Genomic DNA, 19,772 nt, shown 5'->3' with positions numbered 1-19,772 from the left:
AGAGCTTTGATAGATATCGGGGACGGAAGCTTCGACACGGGAGCTTGCAGCGCGGAAAGGATAGCAGAAGATATGAGGTTGCCAGCCGACCGGAATCTATTAAGGGAAAAACGGACACAATGTTATTATTAAATGAAAGTTGCGCAGGTAAACAAAAACGTGAATGTGTGCGAGGTGGGGTGCGGAGCGTTACTTTTAGTAACGGGCAGGAGCTGACTGTATGTTCCCCCCCCCCCCCACAGTACAAGCGTAACCCTGCACTCAGTCTTCTGGCCCGTTCGGTGGTGGTCAGGTGCGATGTGCCCATGTCCATAGGCTCGGCGGGGGACCCTTCGCGCTCAGGGGGCTGCTGCTGGTGAGGAGTCGCTTTGCGGCGGAGAACAGGGCGTTTATCGGGCCGAAGCGGAGGCCGTCGCTGCTGGCTGCGTAGGTGCTGATCCAGTTTGATTGCTAAGGTGCTTCTAACGAAAAATCTGTGTCTCGGCACGACAGTTCTAGTTGGATCTCGGGGTTCAAACCATCTCGGAAACAAGCCAATAGGCTCTTCAGCAGCCAGCACTTAGAATTTTACGGCATACTCGGCCACAGGTGTGTTTCCCTGTTTGATCCTCAGCAACTGCTGTTCTCCTGTTTTCCCCTAATCGAGATGGTCAAAGACTGTGCGAAGGGCCTCAAGAAAACGCCAATATCTCGCAGTGGTGGCGCTGCCGGTGCTCCACACGGCCGTAGCCCAGTCCAGAGCTCTCCCGGTGAGATGTTGTGACACAATGCTGATTTTCTGAACGTCCGTCATATTCGGGAACTCTGCAAGGTAGAGTTTACAAGCTAACAGGAAGAGCTTACAACCCTCCGGGTTGCCTCCGTACCTTTCAGGAGGGGCAGGCCGTGGGAGAACAGGTGCGCCAGGGGCTTGTGGGGCCGCTGGGGGCAGTCTTGCCGCTGCGAGTTGGTTAACGCTGCACGCCAGGTCGTGCATGGCGCGTGCGAGGCTGCCAATCTCCTGCTGTTGAGTGCGCAGGTAGCTGTGTAAGCTGGTGTTATCTTCCGGCAGGGGCACTCCTGCTGCGTCCATAAAGGTCCGTTCATCTGTCATGTTGCTAGAGATTCAAAGGACGCAAATGCAGGAATGGTGAATATACAGCTTTTCAGCCTTCTGTTTATTTTCAGAATGTCTTTTTGCGCACAAGTCTTTTTTACAACAAAAACACACAAAAGATGAACTAAAACACCAAAACCTGCTTCTTCCGAGCCTCCTCAGGCTGGGTCTGCAGGCGGATACATGCATAAACACAAGAGATTAGTTCCAAACGGAAAATGACAATCACAAGGGCTTCCAGGCCCGCTGTCTGGCGTTTCGACCTTGAACTTGACAAAAAACGTGCCTGTCTGTGACAGACCTTACCCCGACCCTGCAGACTCTGGCTCAGTCCTGAGGAGGAAACACATAGACGACTCGGGTTAGTGACCAGCAGCAAACAAACATAACGACAACAGTGAACGGACATGATTCTCCGGGTTCGACTGGCTTAAATAGAAACACAGGGGAGAGACACAGGTGAACATAATTAGTGCTGGGGAGACATACCAACATAGACACACTAGGGGGGGACAAAGCTGCGTCTCAGTAGTCCGGAGACCCAGATCCTAATCCTCCGGACTGTGTAGGTACAGGTGTGACAATAAAGCCTGTTTGATCAGGTGAAATAACACACTGCATAACTTTCTCCAGACGGCAGGCCAAAACTTTTGCTAAGATTTTCGTATCTGTATTCAACAGTAAAATTGGACAATATGAACTACAGTCAAGAGGATTCTTTTCTTTCTTTAAAATTAAGGAGATAACTTCTTTCCGCATACTGTAGTTGGAGGTTTTTAAAAATTCTGGTCCAGGTGATTTATCAGATTGCATACTTTGGATTGCTAGGGCTATTTTTGTATCAGATATAGACTCATCTAAGGCTAAGTTTACATTGCAGGTCTCAATGCCCAATTCTGATTTGTTGCCAATATCTGTTTTTTTTACCGTGTGTTTACACGTTCTTTTAACTATGACCCATATCCTATACACGTGTTTACACTTGCCATGCCATCTGAATTATCGCACATACTTAAAGGGAGGTTCTTGCGCTACACACTAGCCAAGATAGACAAAGGAGAAGGATGCTTGACGCTCTGCAATATATGCAAAGTGCGCGAAATGTCACCATGGTTTTAAAACAGAGAAAGAGTAAAAAACAGCATAATTGCTGCCTGCGCATATGCTACATTCACCAAATACTGATTTCTTAATGTTATTTAGCCCAAATAAGCATTTAAGGGGGGGCGGGGTGCTTTTCCTTTTCCATGTCACCTGCAATGTTATAATTCCACACGCGCTTCCAATGGAGAATAACATTACGTCATTAAACTGCAACATTAAAGTTGCAGTTTTAATGCCGTACAGAACACAATGACTCAGGAAATTCAATCTGTCTGTTTACACGACAATCACATTAGCACATATCTGATTTATATCTGATTTATTTCCACATATGAAGGAGGCCTGAAACCGATCTCAAAATATCGGAATGCATGCGTTTTTTTTCCTGTTTACGCGGACATGGAACATATTTGATATGTGTCACATATGAGCAAAAAATCGGAATTGGGTCACATTTTCCTGACAGCGTAAACGTAGCCTAATTGTAATGCTGTATCTACACTAATTGTAGAAATACCTAACTTTTGAAAAAAGGCCGCTAATGTCGCGGTGTCAACAGCTGAAAGAGCAGTATATAGTGATTTATAATAGTGTAGAAAACAGCTATTAATTGTTAAATTATCTGTACACTTTATACCATGATCATTTTTAATTTGGGGTATAGCTTGTTTGTGAGGGTTCACCACTAGAGGGCACTGTTTTTGGGCAGTAGTTTTTGTTGGTACTCAGTTTCCCAGAAAGCACCTCGGTCAGGTGATGCGAGAGCTCACCTAAACAAGGTGGCTCATTAGTTGCGTTATAAATAGCTAGTTGTTCTGGGAAAGTGGGTCGAGCATTAATGTGAGTTCTGTTAAGTGGGCCTTTGTGCTGGTTCAGTTTGTTTAATTATAGTTGTTTTTTTAGTTTCTGGAGCTTTAAGTTAAGTTTATATTTGTCTTAATTTAGTATGTCTCTTTGTCTCTGTGTCTCCTAGCAGGATTAGCCTGCCTTTTGTGTTTACCCTCATGTGTGAGTAACCTCCTTTGCATGTGTAATTCTTATTCTGTATAAATACCAATCAGTGCACTACTAACCTGCTTAGATCTTAGTCAGTCTAGTCTTCGAGTCTGTCTAGTCTCCCCGTCTGTTTAGATCATAGTCTGTTTATCTACTAACCTGTTTAACCACTAACCTTGTGTGTCTTGTGTGTATTTAGCCCCTTGCATGTATAGTCCTTTAGTCCAGTGGTTCTCAAACATTTTCTGTCATTCCCCACTTAAGGGGGTGGGCGAATTTTCAAGCCCCACTTTTCAACAAAATGATAACAAAAACGGCCAAGTATACTATTTATTGAAAAATAAATTTCTAAACCAGTAAGATCAAATAACACCAAGTTCAAAACAGATAAAATACATGTGCAATTGTTATAACAGGCTTACTTTGTCACTTATCTAGAGCTTTCTTTCAAAAAATTTAAGTGGCTTATTAACGTGACTGGGGTGTGTTGTCGATAAGTGTCTTCCTACTTTGTCTCATGCTGTCTGCTGCCAGCGGTTTAACACTAGAACTACCAGGTTTTTCTGACCCCTCCAGCCCTACCAGAGGTAGGCCAAATAGCCCCTTGGTTTTAAACTAACAACTTAATCACTGACAATTGACTCCCATTCATTTGTAAATGGGTGGCCGATTGGAATGTGTCACTCCCCTTCCCCCCACAAATGGAAGGGCAGAGTAAGAAAAGCTTTGAAGGACACTGGGAATCCATATTTAAATCGAAGAGGAGAACAAAAACCAGGGAAAAATCCACCTAAAGAGTTGAGTGGAAGAAGCGTATGTGTGATGTGATCTCTCTCTCTCTCTGAACACGCTGAGGAGCACTAAACGCCACAAAAACAGTTAACCTATCAAAATAAACCACATACCATATATAATTTAAATGTACATAATTAAGGTCAAAGATATATATATGTGTGTGTGTAAATATCAGGATTACTTCATGATTCTTTCTCATTGATTTTACTATTTTGCAAGTTGTCTGAGACGTACACACAAACTAATTAGACTTTTTTTTATATAAAAAGAAAGCCTTTGAGGTAACAAAGTATAAAATAAAGCAAAGAGCAGAATGAGCAAAGATAAAAATCTGTGTCAATTTATCTTTGTTATTTGAATAGATACACATCACAAATAAACATATGAATATAAAACAAAGTTTTTATTTTTCAGGAAGATCAGGTATATTCAGCAGTATTGAATTAACAAACATGAAAGGTGAAACACTATATGCTTACACACTTCATCCATAATTTTATTTTATTTTATCTTAAATATGTGTGAAGAATAGAGTGAACTTTATAGTTACTTACACTATGTGTATCTTTTATGAATAAAACACATGAGCAAATTAGATTTGAATGGGTTGTTATTGTTGCTTCCATAGACATCTTTGTGTATTTTACAAGCTCAACATGTGTTGTTTTACCAGTACATATGTGTGTTTAAATGTCTGAAACCTAAAATATGCCTTATGTGGTTAACCCTTTGGGGCCCGAGGTGATTTTGGGGCCCTTGAGATGTTTGGACATGTAATGTGTCACACTCCTTCCCCCTAAGAAGTGTACTCTAAAGTACCTCACACATGGCTGTGGTTTGGATGACTGTGGGCAGGGCTGTTTACTGATGACAAGCTAAACTTGGGAATAAAAGGGATAGTTTACTACATGCATTCACAATCTTCAAGAACTTATCGGTACGAACAAAATGCCAAGAGATTACACTGCTGCTGAGGCTTTGGCTCTGCTGCAAAACATGGACTCTTGTGACTCAGATGGTGGGGAAGTATCCATTCACTTGCAAGAGAGTTCGGACTCTGACATGTCTTTAGGTGATGAGATGTGTCCCGGGTTAAAAAGTAGAACTCCTCTTAGGAAGAAAAGTCGGCTGGAGACACAGACCACACAGAAGAATTCCAGCTATGAGACGGCAAAAGATGGCACAGTGTGGGTTGAGGAAGAAGTAGGGGGGCCGCTCCCTCATGGCCAACTAGAAACATATACATGTGATAGAGAGCCAACAGGAGAAGTCAGAAGAACCATCAAAAATCGCTTGCAGAGCTTTTTGTTTTTGGTGAGTTGGGACATCCTTCACACTAGAGGTCGACCGATATATCGGTCGGCCGATATATCGGTCGGCCGATATATCGCGCCGATATTTGTCATTTTTTAATATATCGGCATCGGCCGATATCCTTGTTTAGTAGCGCCGATTTAAAGTCAGGCACATTCGCGGGCAGTCCCATGTTATTGATGCGGTGGAATGTGCTGCTGCCGCGTGTGAAGGACCCCAAGCCAAAACTTCAATGCACTAGAATGCACTTCAGATGTTGTGTGTCATTTATACCAAACACAAATGTTGCTGGTTGCTAGTAGTGCTGCACGATTAATCATATCGCAATGTCAGCCTATGCGATTACATTACAGCAAATGTTGCGATTATATTAAATAAACAAATGCGTTCGCGGACGTAACAAGACATTCATTCTAAGAGCTGCATGGCCATTTCTTATGTCAAAAATAAAAAATAACCAGTCAGTCTTGTGTAGCGCGCATGCTGGTGGTCACGTGACTTTCCGCAGCGCAGTGTGGAGACGGAAGAAAATGGATATAGAAGAGACCGACGCTGAACTTGTGCCCAGAAAAAATGCAAGCTCTGTTATTTGGCGATATTTTGGTTTCAGGATATCGGACACTAAGCAGAAAGAGGTACTGCGCAAAATTGGCAAAACTAAAGTCGCTACATCAGGTGGCAACACGACACATTTATATCAGCACCTGAAGCAACACAGAAAAGTATGATAAATGCATGGCGGTAAAAGCCAAGAGTAGTAAAAAGACCAAACAAAGCACAACAGTGTGAGCAGAAGAAAATAACACATTATTACAGATGTGTTTGTAAGTCTCAGTAAGTGACGTAGCGACGTTCAACTTGAAATAACTGCAGTGAAATTCTTTTTAACTCCTACGGACCTTTGGTCAAGCAGGACGACTGAGACATATATTAGCCTAACCGCGCACAATGAGTTTGAACTGAAAAGCCGTTGCCTGCAAACATCGTATTTCCCTGACGATCACACCGGAGAGAACATACTGTAGCTGCGGGTTTAAGAGAGGCACTGGCTGCATGGGACCTCTGTAAGGATGGTTTGGTCGCAGTCGCAACAGACAACGGCACGAACATCGCCAAAGCGGGGGGGTTAATCACTGGACTAGGTTACAGTGCTTCGGGTATAGACTTCATTTGGCCATCGGTAAGTTAAATTAATTTAATATTTTCATATTTAAAGCTACTTAACTGTACGTTAGAGAGGACAGCTATTAACAGATTTATTTAAGAATAAATGGAAATACAGTGTAGAAATCTGTGTCACAAAGAACACTAGAAATGTCTCATTAAAATTATTTTCATGATTATTAGCATGACTCTAAAATTAATATGTTTAAAGGACACTTTTCTTTTCTTTAATCTCTTTTTCATCATTAGATTAAAAATGGTGAGTGATTTAATAAGAATACCAATAAAGTATGTTACATCCTCCTTAAATGTCCCTGTTTTGGGACAAAATGTAAAAATATATTTTTTAAATAGGTATTTGTTTTATTTATCTGTACGTTTGACTTTCTAATTTAATTTAAAAGTTAATTTAATGTAATTTAATTCAATAATGTAAAGATGTTACTGTTATTTAAATTTGCATCCACTCGTTATTAGTGTGACCTTTTAGCATGCAAATGAAAGGGAAAACTTCAAGATATCGGCCCTAAAAATCGGCCAAAAAAATCGGCAGCACATATCGGCCATCGGCTGACCCTGACCTCTAAACATCGGCATCGGCATCGGTTATAAAAAAACCCATATCGGTCGATCTCTACATCACACTATAAGAAAATGTACAGTTGAGTATGGCCGCAGGATGGAAGCAGATTAGGACATGTCTGTCTATGAACTGATGGCGTTCATCTCCATCCTTCTCTGGAGGAGGGTGATCAGAATTCCGTCGCTGGATGATGCATGGTCGGCAACATTGGGGATCTCGCACGTCAAGAGCACGATGGCCCGAAAATTTCCTGGTGCAGCTTGCAACTGAGCTTGCTGAGCAGTTTATGCAAGAAAGGATGGTGGACAAGGAGCAGCTGCCTTGGCAACAACCTGCCACACCACACCCAGGGAAAAGGGCCAAGTGTCAGGTGACCTTCCAGTGCAAGAAAAATAATGCAACCTTACGCTGTGTAGCCTGCTACAAGTACACATGTGGAAAATGCAAAAAGGAAACTGAGTGGCAGTGCCAGATATGTGCCAATAGATCACACCAATGAACTGCTAAAATACTGGTCACCCACACACACACACACACACATACACAAACACCAGATGTTGCACACTTATGTAAATATATATATTTTTCTAATAGTGGTAGTAGTTTTTATGCTGGGAGGCTATGTGGAGATAAATGAGTGGAATTTACATACCATTTGTCTTTAGTATGCCTCTTCTATGCTTTTCTTTTATTCTATTTTATTGTGTTTTCTTATTGTGTCAATTTGTTGGGCAGTCGTGCAATACATTTCACTTCATGCCGTATCGTGTATGTATGTGAATGTGACAAATAGAATTTGAATTTATGTTGTATGTTTTTTGTTTAAGAAAATAAACGCTTCGAACTTTGGAATCTTTGAATACATTTTTTCTACACCAATTGTACCCTTGGTATGGCCCCTTACATATTGCTCCTAGATGACTGTGATCCCTGATTGTATAGTCAATAGCACCTTGTACGTCGCTCTGTAAGTAATTGCCACATTTACAGAACAAAGGCAACTGTTCACACGTTATTAAGGATATTAGGTAAAAACAACCGGGCCAAATGGCCCCTCTCTGGTAGAGCTAGGGGGATAGGGCCAAATGGCCCCTCTCTGGTAGTTCTAGTGTTAAAACACAAAACACACAGAGGTCTCTCCTCTGCCTCCATCCCCACCATGCATCCAAGCGCAACATAGGCTTCATCATGTTTTCCTTTCGGCTGGCTTTTTGGTTGATTAGGCTGATAGTGCTGAATCGCCTGCTTTTTTGTGGTCCATGTAACAAATGTATCCACTGATGTTATTATGCTTACTACACACAGTATCCCCACATAATCTCTTTCAAATAATATATTAGAACATAAATTAATAGAATTATGGCTTAGAAATTATAACAAATGTATGTAATTATAAAATAAGCAATATAAAAAAATGTTGTATAGGGGAAAATATATATAAAAAATATTTTTTTCATATGCAACATGTATATTTTTAGATTGCTTATTTTATAATAAAAATCGTTTCCTGTAATTTTTCACCACAAACAATATTTATTTAGTGTAATTTGTGATTAATAATTAATTTGTACATTGACAAACCCCGGCAAAATAAATGTGCCATAAAATAATCATTTTTGGGGGAATCGTCTCGACGGCTGTCACGTGCCTAGAGTTAATTATAATAGTAATAATATATTTGATAATAATAAACCTTTGAATGTATAATATTTAATAGAGATTATGTAGGGGGCAATCCGTGGCATGGAGGCATTTTAGCGCATAACACCTGTTTGTGACGGCGGTAAAGTTAGTTTGATATTCGCATCTCCGAATTCAACAGCTGCGTAAATAAACCCGTGAATAAGATACCCACATATATTTCCTCTCTACATCGTCTTTAAGCTGCATCCACCTTAAATTATACAAGTTTAAAAGCATAAACACCATTATTCTCTACGGTGCAACAAATGATTTAGGGATCATCGCTAAATGCCGCACACCAACAAAAAGCGAAGAACGATATTGATCTTCCCTTCAGTTTAGCGCCTGAAGAATCAAAAAGCAACTTTGTTGCCACACTGGAAACTAGAAATGCCAGACTAGTACTGCCTGATAAAATATAAATTTTTAACAAAAATACAGAATCAGCATACATATTGGAATAAATGAAATTACATATATAATACAGAATGTTTCCTTAGGCCTATATATTGTTCCTCTGCGATTAACATGCCGAAGTTAAACCGTTATTGTTGCACTATGATTCCAGTTTTTCTTTGATGTCATTTTAATTTACTTGTATTAATGATCCATTTCTTTGTGCGTGATTGTTTAGTTTCGAGTGTCCGATCTTTATTGTCAATAAAGAAAGCCATGAATTAGGATAGGTACTTTCCTATTATTTTCCACTAATTCCCTCCTGTTCATTGCGCCCCACCTGTCATGTCTGTATTCCCCACTAGTGGGGCGCGCCCCACACTTTAAGAACCACTGTGTTAGCCTAAAACATTATTGTTTTATTGTGTTTATGCGCTTAAAATATACACTAGACAATAAACACTGTCTTGTGCAAAGTAAAAGTGAGTTGCGTGTGCGTTTTTTTAATCAAAAGGCTTTGATTTGCACTTTCTCCATTTGTTAGTACTGCAGTAGTACACAAAAAAAATGCTGGGTTTCTGTAAACACATCATTGGATTGTTTATGCTGGGTCAAAATTTTTTGTTATTTCGGGTACTTTAATCACACTGTTGGGTTGCTTTTGCTATGAATACTACAATTCTCTGTTTTGTCCCTAGACCTTTTGTTCTGGTGTTTATGCAGTAAACCCATGGGTAAACACAATGATTTAAGAATTGAATCAAACACGAATAAGTGGCATTTTAATTCAAATTCAACATTTTAATGGTTAGTGATTGGTGCAAGCGTCAATTCGGACGTTCTGCGACATTCCATTATCGTTCATACTGCCGTAGTTTTAGAGCCCTAAAAAAGCATTCACAAGTTAGTAAGTAAGCAAATAAAAGATTAATGAATAAATAGCTTTAAATGGTACTTCTCATTCACATACAAACACATACTGTATACACATAAAAAACAATATATTCAGTAAATTTGTGAATTACACTCAAAGTAATTATGAAGTCTGATTTAATTGGTACCATTAAATATTTTATTTCTATTTATTCCATGTGTTGCTGACGAAATACATTTTAGGCAGAGACGTCTGCTCTGTCTTGTTAAATAGTTTTAAACTATTTAACCAAAAGAGGGACCAAAAGAGGGATGACAGTAACTGAGCGCGCTGTCGCGTTGTATATACTGTACACACACACACACACACACACACACATATATATATATATATATTATATATATATATATATATATATATATATATATATATATATATTGTTCATTCATGTCTTTTGATGATGGTGACACATTTTCACGTTTTAAATAAGATATTTACATTTAGGCATTTGGCAGACGTTCTTATCCAGAGCGACTTACATTTTTATCATATTCAGATATTTGTTGGCATATTCACGAATCAGGACATTCGCATAGTTAACACTATCAGATAGCCTTCTATCAGGAAATTAAATTAATTTCAATACCATTTAAACGGAGGCATTGCCATGTCCTTCATTATTTTGTCCCTGTTAAGACATTACAAAAACTATATAAGAAACTTTTAAAGCACGAATTTGGGCATCTCATTTCATCATTATGAAAATAACATGAAGCACATATATACATTCATTTACATTCATTATAAAATATATGTTGTAAAACAAAATAAAATTCATGTTTGCTTCAGCATTGAAAACAATATTGTTTCAGGTTAACTTTATACACAATTCATCGTTGTACTTGGTCCGGCTTTAAGATAAAGTCCTTCCATGCGCCATCTGGCGGATATTCAGTGAAACACAAAACACATATTTAAATTCCCAAATGTTGCCTGCGGCAAGTCGCGGCACACCGCACACTAAATTGCGGCATCTCGCAGGAAAACACGCGTAGTCTTAATGGCGACATCTGTAAGTCACATTAATTCGTTTCCCTCATTTTTTCAAAGAAGTTTATTTCCCATCTTGTGTTTTTGTCATGCTCTCAGCGCTCCGCGCTGATCTAAGACCGCTCTTGTCAATTGACATTTCCTTTCCCACGCTGTCAAGCTCCTCATCACGCGCCCTTGTTTTCCCACGCTGTCATGTCACTTCCACGCCCCCGCTCCGCCCCGGCTGCACACCGGTTTCTCATTCAGCGCTGATTTATCTGTGCTTATAAGGAAGCGCAGCGCACTGGATCCTCGCCAGATTATTGTGTCCCATTGTACCAGTTTTCTCGCGTTTAATTTGATAGCCCTCACGTTGCCAAGTTTGTTTCCGATTCTCGTTTTTCCCCTCCTCGCCTTTCGATTCTGATTTGATTGCTACGCTGACAGATTACACGGCTCCCGACTCAACGCGCGCTCTCTTGACTACGGCTTATCTTCACGTCTCGGCACAGACACCACGCTGACGGACTTCACGGCTCCCGACCCAACGCGCGCCTTCACGACCACGGCTTATCTTCACGTCTCGGCACAGACACCACGCTGACGGATTACACGGCTCCCGACTCAACGCGCGCTCTCCTGACTACGGCTTATCTTAACGTCTCGGCACAGACACCACGCTGACAAATTTCTCTGCTCTGCTCGCTTTCACTCATCCTCGACCAGACAACGCCTCGTTCCTGCACCTGCGTTTGGACCCGCCTCTACGCACCGACGGACATCACGCCTTTCCGTGATCATCGTTCTGACAGTTTTAAGGAGAAGCATGTTGTTTTGAGCAGGCCAAAAAAAAAATTCGTGAGGGTTAAGATGTTACTGTCACTGACCATAACAAAGGTATAGCTCTCTCTCTCTCTCTCTCCCTCCCTTGAACAATGGGTAATTTTAGTCAGTAGCACATCTTTGCTGAAATAGTGTTAGCATAGAAATACAATCTGTGAGTAGGACGCAGTGAGGAGGAGCAATAAAGATCAAAATCATGCCTTTGTCAATGTTTCAGCATTGTGGTGGTGTGATTCAATATTGGGAGCTCCGGTAGTGCTCTTTTGCTGTAGAATACAAGAGTGGTGGCATGATCGAACTCCCTTCGTGGTGAACAGTTTTGGGACACAGAGAAAACATAATGGATTGGAGATCAGATGATTAATTTGGGATACATAAAAGGTAGGATATAAGGAGGGGTTAATGATCCTATTGATGGTAAATAACCCAATAAATCTGGCTGGAAGCTTTCTGGAGTTTTTTTATGGTAATGTCTCATGTATATAGTATGACTCTTTTGGCCAATCTAGTATTTTGCGGCTGCTGAGCAATGTCAACCTGCTTGAGGAGGTTGACTTGTGGTTTTTAGCCATACCTTTTTGCAATCGGACACAAAGAGTTGAGCAGATGTAACTGTGACCTTAAGAAGTGTTGGGTGTAATGGCGGACCTAACATGTTAAATCACTCGTTACATCAAAAAAGTAATCCGAGTACTCTAACGCGTTAGGTCCGCCATTAAAGTATTCAGTTGCAAAGTTACTTTTAACAAAATGTAATCAATTATTTAGACAATTTATGTGAGACAGACAACAGTCATTTCCAATCCATTAGTGTGTGTGTGTGTGTGTGCGTGAAAGGCCCCGCCCCCGATAACCTGCCCCCTCTGTTATTTCTGCTGTTATACCCCTATCTCACCCATATGGTTTGACTATGCGAGGACTGACAGGCGGAAAGATGGAAACCTATTCACAGCGCCAAAACTCACGGTGAATCATGATGAACTGTACTTACAGCTACCACGTGAATCCGCATAGGTGAGATACTGTAGGGGTATTAGTAGTTAACAGATTATAGGCCAAACTTAGCCGAGTGATGATGATAGAATAATTATAAAGGTCATGACCAAAACATCATGAATGAGGAATCCCAAAGGAGTTTTAATTTTCTGCAATGGTAATGTACTGTAATTTGTTACTTTTATCAGAAAGTAACGCAGTAATGTAACTGATTACAGTAATTTTGTAATGTAATTAGTTACTTAAAAAAGTAATGTCCTCAAACACTGGACCTTATTTTTTTGGAAATAGAACAGGATGTTTTGTAGCACAGGGAGAGTATTGTCGGCATATTTGACCTAAGAAAAAAAACAACAGGTTCTGTAAGGTCATGAATTGAAGACCTAACCTGGTGTAGTGCAGACTAATTTGCAAAAGGCCTTGGCTTAGTGGAGCTTGGCATAGTGGTTTTCTTATGGGCACATAGCTATTTAGTCCCAATTAAGCGAATTTGATGACTCAACACTATCCTTCCAGGTTTTAATAGTGCAATGGATAATTCTGAATCTAGTTTCAATAGCTTAATGTTTTTATTACTTGATATAGCCAGGGTAGTAATTTGACTCTTCTGACATAGTGAAATGAAAATAAAGCCAAACCATGTAGGGCTGAAAAGCTTTTTTTTTTAAAAACAAAATGCCAGTAACTCAACATCCTTCAGTTTACATGTAAACATATTTATTTATTTATGCCCCATACCCATTTAAACAGGAAGTAACATCACAATTAAAATAAAACAACTATATAATAAAACACAGTACAACTTACATACAAATTATTATAAACTGGATGACAAAATGACTTTAACTATTAGAAGAGATTGTTTATTCTGAATTTATAAAACAGAATCTAACTGCCAAAAGAAGAGACTGAAAAACCATAACAGCATATAAAAATTGCAACCTGCCTCATCAAAATTCAGTCGAATGCAAATAGAAACAATCAAGACAGAAACACAAAAGATGACTTAAACATTATTAGTACAGTTGAAATGTATTTACTTAGCAAAACAGATAAGACATGCAGTAAGTCTGAACTTATGGTTTTCCACCACGAGCAATTCCCCCCAGCCGTTCTGGGGCATAACAAAGCCATTTCTGAACTGTTGAAGCAAAGACAAACTCCGAGGCCTCCTTTTTTCAGCTATCAGCTGTTGTATCATCTAAAGAATGAAAAACAAACCAAAAGTTTAAACTGCAGAATGCTCTAAAAACTTGAAGTGGTAATTGTTTATGAATGACAGAAGTTGGGTCCTAAATTTTTGGAAATGTGACTTTTACAAATGTACAGATATGCAATGCACACATTAGATTTTTAAATATATGTGTTATTTCACAATCTGCAAATGTTGTCCTACAATGTACACACAGTATTCAATGCTATGAAAACAAATATACTTAATGTAACAATGTAGTCTGTTATATTTTGTGCAAAAAAAAAAAAAAATCTATAGGACAAAAAAAAAAAAAAATCAATCCGTGGTGACGGTTTTGCAATTTGTCCCCTTAGATATAGACCGCACTCACAAATACTTAAACTGTTCCCTCAGTTTAACAAATCATGGCCACGGATTAACAAACCGTACCCACGAATTTCCGATCCATATGCTCAGATATTGTACTGTTTGCGTATTTATTCTTAACATGAAGACTTATTTTGATGATTTTATTATAAGCTTTTTACCCAGAGTTAGATGCATGCTGCACTGTTAATGTGGCCTATTATTACATTGCATTTAGTTTAAGAGCAAAGGAATGACAAAATAAACTGTACATTATTTGTTTTGTATTGCTTTTTACCTTCTCCTCTCCAAACTTACACTGCATGATTTTCAAAGTCATCGGATCTGTGGTGCACTAACTGTCTGTTTTGGAGCTCCAGGACACTGTAGGAGAAAAAAAGGGGGCTCATTCAAATAAAAACATATTCATCACCTGAACAAAACACTTTTTAAAAACTTTTTTAAACAACACTCATATAAATTTTTTAAAATATGAATTAACTGCATAAATAAAAGAATAAATAAGTGCAATCATGAGCAATTATGAATTATGTGCATTACAAATCAGAATAGGTGTGAAATCTTTGCACCGGTTCTACAGTCTAACATACAGTAAAGGGCACATAAAGTTGGTGGCTTTGCTTATGATTGCGTTTAACATTAATAATATACCTATTACACTTGAAGCCATGACCACTAAAATCTGACACGGTTTTTCTCTAAAACCCCTCTGTCTCTGACCTTATGCCAATCCTCTCAGTTCCAGTTCTCCTTGTTTGTTTTGTCCGTCAAAACCTTGTGTTAGCAGGCGAAATCCGTTTTGTAGCTCCAGGACACTGTAGGAGAAAAAAAGAAAACTCATTCAAATAAAAACATATTTATCACCTGAACACAATGTACGTTTGGGAAAACCAACATCGAAAAGAAAAAAATATACATAATAATAAAATAAAACTAAGCTATTTCACGATTACACCAATCTTGTATCATTTAAGGAAAATTGCATGGGTAATAAGTCTTAGAATTACTACATTAATAATATACCCATGACACTTGAAGCCATGACCACTAAAATCTGACACGGTTTTTACAACTTACTTCAAAACTAAAATATTTACAAAGCAACCCATAAAAAATAACTTAGCCATAGCTAGCTACCAAAGGATTTGTTCTCTCATTATGCTGAATTAATTACTAAGGCATATTAATAGTTTCGCACTAAAAGTACCTTCATAAACCTCTAAAACATAATTAAGCATTAATAAACCTACAGTAAGTAAACAGCAAACTAATAAATACTACCACAACATTAACAGTAATGATTGATATGGCAATGTAAAACTATGATTAACAGTGATGATAAGCTAAGCATGTTAGTAAACTAGACAGCAAAAAAAATACACAAAACTTACTGTCAAATAATATTTTTTCTTTAAAACCCCTCTGTCTCTGACCTTCTCAGTTTCTGTTCTCCTTCTTTGTTCTGTCCATTAAAACCTTGTGTTTGAAGGCGAATTCCATTTTGGAGCTCCAGGACACTGTAGGAGCAAAAAAAAAAAAAACAAAAAAAAAAAAACATTAAAATAAAAACATATTCATCACCTGAACACAATAGATCTTTGGGAAAACAAACATCAAAAAGGAATAAATATATAATAATAAAATAAGTAAATTTAAAAAAGAAGTTGCTTAGTTTTTTTTTTTTGTTTTTTTTTGGACCAATATGACAGCCAAAAACAAAAATCTAAAGCTAAAATATATACTGTTTTGCTTTTGATGTCAGCTGCCATTTCCATTTCAAATAGCACTGTAAATAGTAAGCACTGAAGACATTTTAAATGAAACACATTTTTCCCTTGAGGTTTAAGAACTAGGCTACTTCACAATTATACCAATCTTGTATCAATAAAAAAATTGCATATTCATCAAGTCTGATAAATTAAATAATTTTTTTAAACAACACCCATATAAATTTGTAAAATATAAATTAGCCGTGCGACGAATCCCTACCAAAATTCATAGCGGTATAACATACGTGGGGGTTGTCTCAAAGCTGTGGGGCGTGGAACGGTCTAAACTTTTTTTCTCGAAGAATAATAAGTATGCCTATGCAATTGCATAGGCACACTTAATAATAATAATAATAATTATAATAATAATAAATATAGAAGAATTTTGAAAAATTAGTTTTTTGGGAATTTTGGGAAAACTGTGCAACGAATCCCTACCAAAATTTATTCCATAGCAGTCCCGATCGAGCCACACAAAACAGTGTAGAAGCAGCTAAAAATAGTAACTAATTCTATTTACCTCAGGCAGTAGCTCAAAATATGAACCAATGCTACTCACCTCATGTAGCAGTTAAAAATATACTGTGGCGTGGGCGGGGTTTCGCTTGGGAACCATCATGCTTTGCGGGATGGGACTGGTATGTGTTCACCCTGTTGGGAAAAGGTGTTTGGGTTAGTGGCTTCGGCCAGGGTATGTGTGTATGTTTTTAGGTGTGTTAGTAATGGTGGGAAGTGTTTGTGTGTGCTATTTCGTGCCATTGCTAAATAAAATACTCCCAGCCATTTGCATTGGGCAGCAAATAAGCTCACTCGTCTCTCCAGCATTCTTCTCGGCGTAAAAACGCTACATTGGTGTCAGAAGTGGGATGGAGAGTTACGGGTTAGAGCGCACGCCGGAGGACATCCGGAAGATTCAGGCAGGCCGCCGAGTAGCAGAACAACTAAGAAGGAAGAAAACCCTCCCTGACGGCTCCGCGCGCACCTCCGGTTAGCGGCACCGGCGTCCCTGTCTGAGGCGGTGCGCGAGGCCGAACGCGCCGAGCCCATCTTGGTTGAACACCGCGGCGAGAGAGCCGAGTGATCTTCGGTGGCTCGCGGCCGCTGGGTAGGTGAACCTAGCCGGGGACGGGGCTCAACCCAGCCCCCGAGTTTCCGCGACGACGCCAAGGCCAGGGACCGCCAGACTACCGCTGCAACGTTCTCCGTCTGGAGGACAGCGTACCCCAGCAGCCGTTAAACTAGCTTCGGGGGCGCCGAGGGGAACCCGCCTCCCGCAGCCATCTTTGTTTCCCCAACTGCCGGATTTAACTTCCGGTCGGGACGTGTCGGAAATCGCGCGGGGGTCTACGTGGACTGCGGCCTGGACAACGTTTCGCTACGGGCGCTCGTAGACACCGGCTCTACAGTTTCGCTGCTGCGCGGGGGATTGTTGGAGCGAGGAGAGCGCGGTTGTGTGCTGCCGGACCCGGCCGTGAACATTCGCACCGTGTTGGGGAGTTATTTGAGGATACGGGCCTGTCGCACAGTGCGAATACAAGTAGGTGCAATCATTCTTTTTCACCCATTCTTTGTGGCAGACATCGAGGATGATTGTATCTTGGGGTTAGACATTTTGGAAAGGTGGGGTGCGATACTGAATCTCGCGGACGGGACTCTGCGTGGTAATTTCTAGCCAGGTTGCTAGTGCCCAAAGCGCGGCCGGACGTGTTAGTAGCACGCACCAGGGGGGCGGAACTTTCGGTGGACGCGCCATGTAAACATTCGGTAGCCGACCGAGCGAGAATAATGGCCGAGCTGTTGCGGCGTAGCAGTGTGGGGCTAAATCAGACGCAGACCGACGCCGTGAAGTCCCTTTTGCACGAGTTCGCGGATATTTTTGCGGTAGATGAGCGCGAGTGCACTCATACCAATTTGGTGCAGCACAGTATCGATACGGGTAACGCCGCTCCTGTTTGGTTACATCGAGACGCCTCCCGTTAGCTAAACGAGCTATAGCCGAGCAGAAGCTGCGTGAGATGGCCGACTCGGGCATCATAGAGCCAGCGTCCGGATCGTGGTCTTCACCCGTTGTACTGGTGCGTAAAAAGGACGAATCGTGGCGGTTTTGTGTGGACGACCGGCGGTTAAACGAGGTGACGCGCAAAGATTCTTATCCGTTACCGCGAATAGATGATGCGCTGGAACACGTTGCGGGCTCGGCGTGGTTTAGCTCGTTGGATTTGCGTAGCGGGTACTGGCAAGTAGAGCTCGCCCCGGAAGCACGACCCAAAACCGCGTTCTCGATCGGGCAAGGGCTATGGCAATTTCGGCGCATGCCGTTCGGCCTCTGCAACGCTCCAGCTACGTTTGAACGATTGATGGAGAGAGTATTGCCGGATATCCCTCGCAACCGTTGTGTCGTCTACTTAAACGATTTACTGGTGCACGGCAAGGAATTTGGGGTCGCGCTAGCTAACCTACGGGAGGTGTTTCTAGCTATCCGGCGGGCGAATTTGCGGCTCAATCCGAAAAAGTGCCAGTTGTTGCGGCAAGAGACTGTCTTTTTGGGACACGTGATTAGAAGCTCTGGTTACGTCGCCCGTTCTCGAATATCCTGATATAGCTCATACGTTTATTCTCGACACGGACACGAGCGATGTAGGGCTGGGGGCCGTCCTGTCTCAGGTTTCCGAGGGCAAAGAGCGTGCTGTCGCTTACTTCAGCCGCGCGTTGTCTGGGCCGGAGAAGAATTACTGCGTCACGCGGCGCGAGCTGCTAGCGGTCGTCGCGGCCCTTAAACACTTTAGGCCGTATTTATACAGGCAATCATTCTTGCTGCGGACCGATCACGCTTCGCTGGTGTGGCTGCTCAGTTTTAAAGAGCCCGAGGGGCAGTTAGCGCGCTGTCTCGAGCAGTTGCAGGACTATAACTTTACCGTTCAGCACCGAGCGGGTAAATTGCATGCTAACGCCGATGTGTTATCCCGCCGGCCGTGCAGCAAAGACCGTTGTCGTCACTGCGAGCGGGTTGAAGAGCGTGTGGGTGGTCACGACATCGAACACTCTCCAACCCCCGTGAATCAGAACATTCTCCCTGCGCAGTCTTCCGAAGCCCCCGTCGGTAATCGGCCGTCCGAGCCGGCGTGCAGCCGGGCTACTGCGTCACCTAAACCATCGCCTGTGGTCGTTTCGCCTGTGCCACAGATGGACTGCGATCAGCTAATGGTCGAGCAGGAGAAGGACCCGGCGCTGCAGCGGGTATTAGGTTGGGCCAGAGACCGGATTATGCCGCCGTTGCCCACCTGGGACCAGAGGAAAAAGCTCTCCACTCGCAGTTTAACCGACTAGCGTTGCGGGGGGGTTTACTCTACCGCCAATGGGAACGGCCGTGTGGCGCTGGCGAATCTTTTCAGCTGCTGGTGCCGCGGACTTTGCGGGCATGTGTGCTGGGGATGGTTCATGGGCATGCAGGTTCGGGACACTTCGGGGTAACTAAAACACTGCGGCGGTTGCGTGCTCGGTTCTACTGGCCGGGCTGTCATACTGATAGTGAACTTTTTGTCCACAGATGCGACGTCTGCACGGCA

This window comes from Clarias gariepinus, chromosome 19 (assembly GCF_024256425.1).
Source record: "Clarias gariepinus isolate MV-2021 ecotype Netherlands chromosome 19, CGAR_prim_01v2, whole genome shotgun sequence".
NCBI classification, from domain to species: Eukaryota; Metazoa; Chordata; class Actinopteri; order Siluriformes; family Clariidae; genus Clarias; species Clarias gariepinus.
Note: the sequence above shows the minus strand (reverse complement) of the source record.